The sequence below is a fragment of the Sapajus apella genome, unplaced genomic scaffold (genome assembly GCF_009761245.1).
Source record: "Sapajus apella isolate SASKATOON/1434 unplaced genomic scaffold, GSC_monkey_1.0 scaffold27, whole genome shotgun sequence".
Taxonomy (NCBI): domain Eukaryota; kingdom Metazoa; phylum Chordata; class Mammalia; order Primates; family Cebidae; genus Sapajus; species Sapajus apella.
Window position 1 is genome coordinate 17,266,326 of NW_022436967.1, and position 7,824 is coordinate 17,274,149.

Here is a 7,824-nt window from a genome sequence, read left to right on the forward strand (position 1 = left end):
TATATATATATATATATATATATATATACACATACATATACATATAATGCTTAGAACAGTGCCTGGCATGGAGTAAGCACTATTTAAGTGTTTGCATATTATTATTTTGTTTCCTTTTGCTTTAGAGGGTGGTAGGCACTGTAACTCCTACACAGGCTCTTAGGCTTCTTTGGTAGCTTCTCACACAATTTTTTTTTTTTTTTTTTTTTTTTTTTTACCAGTGGTACATTTTAGTCTCACTTTGTACCACTTGCAATCCATGTACTCAATAAATACTTGAAGAGGGCCTACTGCTGGAGAAACAGGGTAGACAAGATCCTTTCTGTCAAGGAATTTATATTCTTTTTGGAAGAGACAAAAAACCCTAAACCAAATAGAACAATTTCATACAGTGGTAAGTGCTATCTGAGGATAGGAATGTTATCTTAATAGGGGTAGTTGCAGGAACAGGTGACTTTGTAGAGGTGACATTTGAGTAAAATAAATCTTTGATGTTAAGCAGGAGCAACCTTGATGCCATCTGGAGGAGCGGAAAAGTGTTTCAAGCAGAAAGTAACACATGCAAAAATGAGATGGGATGCGAGCTCCACATGGTCTGGAGATAAAAATTGTGAAGAAGGAGGAAAGTAGACAGAAATGATTAATTTTCAGAATTGTCAAGATTACAGGGTACAAACCACTTAAGTTCTTTAACAATGTAAGTTCATTTTTATAGTGCAGTTTCACACTAAAACTCCTGGTTGATAAATTCTTCATTTAAATCCATAGGTTCTTTCAGTGGCAGTTTAATAAATTTTCCCTTCAGTGATGAAATAGAACTTTATTGAAATAGTCTGTTATTTCCTGCAAGGCAGCTTGGTAGTGGAAAGAGAATGGACTTTGACTTCAGATAAACTTCAGCTCAAATGGACTTGGAGTGAGCTGAATAATCTTTCTGATTTTGGGGTTCTGTATCTTCAGGTTGGAGATAATTATTTTGTGTTAAGTGGTCTGAATGAAAGCATCTAACGAAACATTTTGGACATGATAGCTATTCAGATGTTAGTTTCCTCTTTCCTTGTTGGTTTGGCAAAGGTTCCCATGAAACTGCCCAAACTCAGCATGACAGATTGCTTTTCTGAGATTGCTGCTTAATTATTACTTTGCTTTCCTTCCACTTTTGTTGACCACTGTTCTTTTTCTACTTTCACTTTTATATTGTAATTTTAACACTCCTGCTTTTGCCATTTTATTTTTGAGTTAATCCAAAGATGTATGACCCACCTCTACTTAATCTACATACCATCGTAAAACATATCTACTTTACAACCTTGTGTTTATAAGAAAGTTTTGAATGCCAAAGGAAAATCTGTTTCATAAAAAATAGGTTTGGAAGTTTAAGAAGAGGTTCAGATAATGTAATACATTCTGTTCTTTTTTTTTTTTTCTTTTTTTTTGTTGGAGTCTCACTCTGTCGCCCAGGCTGGAGTGCAGTGATGTGATCTTGGCTCACTGCAACCTCAACCTCCCGGATTCGAGTAATTCTCCTGCCTCAACCTCCCGAGTAGCTGGAACTACAGGCATGCACCACCATGCCTGGCTAATTTTTGTATTTTTAGTAGAGACAGGGTTTTACCATGTTGGCCAGGCTGGTTTCGAACTCCTGACATCAGGTGATCTGCCCACCTTGGCCTCCCAAAATGTTGGGACTATAGGCGTGAGCCAAAGCATCTGGCCTTACCTTCTGTTCATAAAAAAAGAGTAATTTGGAATCAGTATATTAATCTGATTAGAATGATCTGTCTAAAAATAACGTAGTTCTTGACAAACTATTTGCTTTGTCTGACCAGCATTCTTCTATTTCTTGGAGAAATGCCCTTGCCTGACCTCATGTGATTCTAGTGTTAATGTTAATAGCCAAGATGGCTATGACCAGGTTCTACCAGTTATGGAACCGTATCCTGGTCTCCCCATTAACTGTTCACCCAGGTAGGATCCAGCAGAGTTTCTCAGTCTTGACATGTGAACCCTGGGAGGGAGGTCTTCCTTTCTCTTGGTTTATATACTCTAAAGACCATGCAAGTCTGGAACTGGCAGGAGCCATTTTACCACCGCATGGAGAGAACTTATTTGAAGATAAAAAGTGAGAGATGGGGCAGCAGAACTGAGAAGAGAGAGAAGTGGAGTCTTTATGTAAAGTTATTAGTTTGCTCCACTTGGACTTCCCAGTTAGGCGAGCCAATACATTTGAGTTGGTCTTTGTAAAATTGTGTCGAAAGGAATTCTAATACATTTCTACTGTAAAGTCCATGTCTTCTTTTATTTATTTATTTTTTTTTTTGAGACACAGTCTTGCTCTGTTGCCCAGGCTGGAGTACAGTGGCACGATCTCAGCTCACTGCAATCGCCACTTCCCGGGTTCAAGCGATTCTTCTGCCTCAGCCTCCCAAGTAGCTGGGACTACAGGCACATGCCACCACGACTGGCTAATTTTTGTATTTTTAGTAGAGATGGGTTTCACCATATTAGTCAGGCTGGTCTCGAGCTCCAGACCTCTTGATCCGCCCTCCTCAGCCTGCCAAAGTGCTGGGATTACAGGCGTGAACCACAGCTGCCCGGTCTAAGTCCATGTCTTCTTAACTTTTATGGCATCCACTAAGACTGGTAGTGAACCTTGTGAATAAGAGTATGAATAGCCTATTACAGCACATCTGGTGAAAAAATTAATGGTTGGAGGCTGGGCGCGGTGGCTCGTGCCTGTAATTCCAGCACTTTGGGAGGCCAAGGTGGCCAGATCACTTGAGGTCAGGAGTTTGAAACCAGCCTGGCTAACATGATGAAACCCCATCTCCACTAAAAATACAAAAATTAGCCGGGCATGATGGTGTGTGCTGGTAGTCCCAGCTGTTCAGGAGGCTGAGGCAGGAGAATTGCTTGAACCCAAAAGGCGGAGGTTGCAGTCCACTGAGATTGTACCACTGCACACTTTGGGAGTCCAAGACAGGCAGATCACTTGAGGTCAGGAGTTCGAGACCAGCCTGATCAACATGGTGAAACCCTGTCTCTACTAAAAATACAAAAATTAGCTGGGCATGGTGCACACACCTGCAATCCCAGCTACTTGGGAGGCTGAGGCTGGAGGATTGCTTGAACCTGGGAGGTGGAGGTTGCAGTGAGTGGAGATTGTGCCACTGTACTCCACCCTGGGCGACAGAGTGAGACTCCATCTCAAAAAAAAAAAAAAAAAGAAAGAAAGAAAAGAAAAAGAAGAAAAAATGGGTGGATGAATGAACAAATGAAAGCTTACCATTTTATTTACCATAAGTCTGCTGTACAGTTTTTCTGTATAGAATTTGGTGTACCAAAGATTATCCTGGAAAGAAATAATATGAAATGTTAAGAATGGTTATCTCTGAATGGTAGGATTCTGGGAAAAGATTTTTTTTTCATATTGATTTTTTTTAATGAACTTTCCAAATCTTCTGTAAAGCATGTGAATAGCTTTTATTATCAGAAAAAGTTAAAAAGTATTATGTCATTTTTTATTGTTCTGCCATACTTTGCTTTTTGTTGATTTAAGGGAATTTTGACTTTCAACTACGTTTTAACAAAGACTTTTGTTTTATTGTTTTTCAAGATTCAAACTGGAAACCACTTATCAGTTAATATGTTGAAAAGATTTTATGTATTGACAGCTGAACACTAATATGTCAAATGTAGTGCAAATTTGCCTCACACATGTTATATTGGAATTATAGATTTTTGAGTCCATTAAATTATCTACTCCATCTCTAGCTTCCTTGGATATTGAAAAGAGCTTTTCCTTTCACTCTTATTGAATCATTTATTATATCCAGAAAGCTATATGTGATCTCTCATATTATCATGATTTTAAGCCTTGCCAATGTATTTAGAGGAATAAAAAATTATCAGTTTTCAGCTTATCAAAAATACAACAAATTGGAGGGGAAGGCAGGGAAGGAAATTTTCATTTCACTTTACTCAGATTATGCATATGGCTCTGTCTTGGACACATCACTGATGCTATTGGATCTATTCTCGTCTATTAAAAGAAGATTCATGCTTATTGATAGAAATCTGTAGGAAATTATGTTGTTAAATGTCTAAGCCATAAATATGATCTGGAAAAGTTACTTGTCAATTAGTTTTCTACAAATAAGTAGAATTTGCTATTGTGAGTTAAATTAATTATAATGTAAACAACTATTACAGGGTTGTTTAGTAGGCAAAATAATGACATCTTTTAAAGATGTCCCTGTTCCAATCTCTGGAAACTGAATATGTTGCCTTATGTGGCAAAAGTTATTTTGCAGCAGTGATTAAATCACGGATTTTGAGACAGGGAGGTTATCTTAGATTAGCTGGATGAGCCCAAGAAGGAGGCAGTAAAGAGAGAGAGAAGTGAGGATGACAGAAGCAGAGGTCAAAAAAAAGAAGATGGCCAGTTGCAGTGGCTCATGCCTGTAATCCCAGCACTTTGAGAGGCTAAGACGTGCAGATCACCAGAGGTCAGCAGTTTTGAGACCAGTCTGGCCAACATGGTGAAAACCTGTCTCTACTGAAATACAAAAATCAGCTGGATTTAGTGGTGGGCACCTGTAATACCAGCTACTTGGGAGGCTGAGGCAGAGAATTGCTTGAACCCGGGAGATGGAGGTTGCAGTGAGCCAAGATCGTGCCACTGCACTCCAACCTGGGCAACAGATCAAGACTCCATCTTAATTTAAAAGAAGGCAGGAAAAAAAAGAGAGAAGATGCTATACTGCTAGCTTTGAAGGTAGTGGTAGGTGGCCCCAAGTCAAGGAATGTAGGGGGCCCCTAGAAGATGGAAAAGGCAAGGAAACGCATTTTCCCCATAGCCTCCAAAAAGAATGTCACCTTATAGACACATTTTAGACTTCTGACCTCTAGAACTATAAGATAATAAATTCATGTTGTTTAGAGCAAGTAAATTTGTAGTATTTCAGCAATGCCTTGGTCTGGACTGCTGTAACAAAATACCATAGACTGAGTGGTTTATAAACAACACTTATTCTCACAGTCCTAGAAGCTGGGAAGTGCAAGATCAATGCACAAGCAGATTTAGTATCTGGTGAGAACCAACTTCCTGGTTCACAGATGACCATCTCCTTGCTGTATCCTCACATGATGGGAGGGAAAGGGAGTTCTCTGAGGTCTTGTTAATAAGGAACCTCAGATTCCCATTCATGAGGGCTCTGTTCCCATGACCTAATCACCTCCCAAAGGTCCCACCTCATACCATTATATTGGGAGTTAGGATTTCAACATACGAATTTTTGGGAGACACAAATATTCAGTCTATAATACAAAAAATAGAAAACTAATATAGAATGCCAGATAGAATACAAGATGCTCAGCTAAAATTGAATTTCAGATAAACAATGCTTCTTTTAGTAAAAGTATGCCCAATTTGTTCCAAATATTGCATGGGACATACTTTTTTTTCTTCTTTTTACTTGAATTGGCCTTCAGAAGCATGAGACATCGGATAAAAAGTCATTTGTTATTTATCTGAAATTCAAATGTAACTAGACATCTTTAAAAAAAAATAAATCTGGCAACCATAAACTATTATCATGCACCCTGTATATTCATTTATGTATTAATTTTGAACTCCAATTTTATATGTCAAGTTTTCTTTTAAAAGGGTGCTTCTGTTCAACATAAATTTTGTTGTTTTGGGGAGTATTTATAAAGAGATTTTTACCTGAGAAATTCTCATTGCAGCATAAGGATATGTCATTGGAAATACTGGATGACAATGGCTCTTTTCTGTGCTTGTAGGAACTTGTTCTCTGATGCAAAAGGGAAAGTCTGTAGATAACATCTCTTAATTTTAAAGCTTTATGGGCTCTGAAATATTTTCTAGTATAGGAAGCAAGAGAGAAAGAAAGGAGTGAGGGTTTGCAAAGCCAAATGTTTTCAGAATGTTTGTAAAAGAGCACTTTCAGTGACAATCCAATCTTGAGGCATATTTTAACATCATGATTTTAGAAACTCATAGACGATTTTAAGAACAATTTTAGGTTAAGATAAAAATTGAGTAGAAAGTACACCAAGTCTTCATATTCCTTTCCCCCCCACACAACCTCCTCCACCATCAACAGCCCTCACCAGTGTGGTACATTTGTTACAGTGAACCAGTATTTGTTATCTCTCTTTTACAGATGCCCGTGTCACAAGGTACGGACAGATTGAGTAAAAATTGTCCAAGTCTGCACAGCTAGTAGCCATAGAACCAGGATTCATACCCACACAGCCTGACTCCGGAGATTGTACTCTGCCACACTGTGCTGCTTCTTGTAAGTGGGAATCCATTTCTATGGCAAGTGTATTCTCTTCATTCTTAACACCAAACCAGATTATGCCTATCTCTCTATGAGGATCTTAACTTTCCTCATTTAATTACTTTGCCATCTGACATCTATGTAGAGAATAAAGCTGCTATTAGATTATCCAAACTCAATTTCTTATGCTTTAACTTGACACACAATTAGAAGTATAATGATGAAGTAGGGCTCATTAATGCAAAGAGACATATGAAGTCTGACTACAATTCCAAAGCTAGCATGCAGGCAAGAGTGAAGTTGATATTGAGCTTTTATCACAAGCAATAAGAGGAGTCATATGTGCAGAAGTGGCCGTGGTTCTTGATGGAGAGGCTCTTACAGAATATGTCATTTGTATAACCTTAGCCACTCTCCATTAGCTCACCTCCCAGGGATGCTGTACCCATACATTGATCAACTCTTTACTCAAATAAATGACTTAAGAGAAAAAGTTTCTATTTTCTATATATTTGTTCTCACCCTGCTTACTTCTTCCTAAAGTTGTCTAACAAGGAAGGCTTTGGCTGTTTCAGGGGCAGCAGCTTCAGCAGAAGTAGGAGAACACCAGACAATGCTGACTCTCCCGTGAGGTGACCATAGATAGCCTAGGCTGGAAGATGGCATTAGGTAAATATGTTTCTTTTCTTTATCTTATTTTTTTAGAGATGGGTCTCACTATGTTGCCCAGGTTGGTCTCAAACTCCTGGCCTCAAGTGATCGTCTCAGCTTGGCCTCCTGAGTCACTGGGATTACAGGTGTGAGTCACAGTGACTGGCTCAAGGGTACAGTTCTCTAGCAAGTAATATGATATTATTTTGAGATAGTATTTCAGTGGTAAGAGACCCCTAAGATGGCCCCCAATGATTCATACCTCCTGGTATTTAAGACCTTATGTAATCCCTTCCACTTGAATGACTTACTTATAATGAACAGAATACCTCAACATTAAGGGGATGGCACTTCTGCTATTGGATTATGAGAAAATATAACTTCCATCACACTAGCAGACTCCCTCTCTTGTTGGATTTCATAAAGCAAGTTTCCATGTTGTGGGGGACCCACATGGCAAGGAGCTGAGGGTGTTCTGCAGCCAGTTGCCAGGTAAATATTTAGGACCTCAATATACACATCAAAGGGAATTGAAGCCTGACAACAATCACAGAAGTGAGCTTGTTGAGTTTCCTATGTTGAGCTTTTAGATGAGACTTTAGCCCTCACTGACATCTTGATTGTAGCTTTAAGCGAGATGCTTAAGCAAACCCCATTAAGCTGTGCCTGGATTCCAGACTCACAGAAACCATGAGATAACAAGTATGTGCTGCTTTAAGCTTCTAAGAAGCAAAAGATGACTAATGCAACTTTGAGCACAAACTCTTCTCAGGTGGGCATTACTTATAAATCTCATGATTCACTAGACTATTCTCATCTTGATGATAGTATAAATAAAATTCCTACTTGCCAAATTTTTTCAACA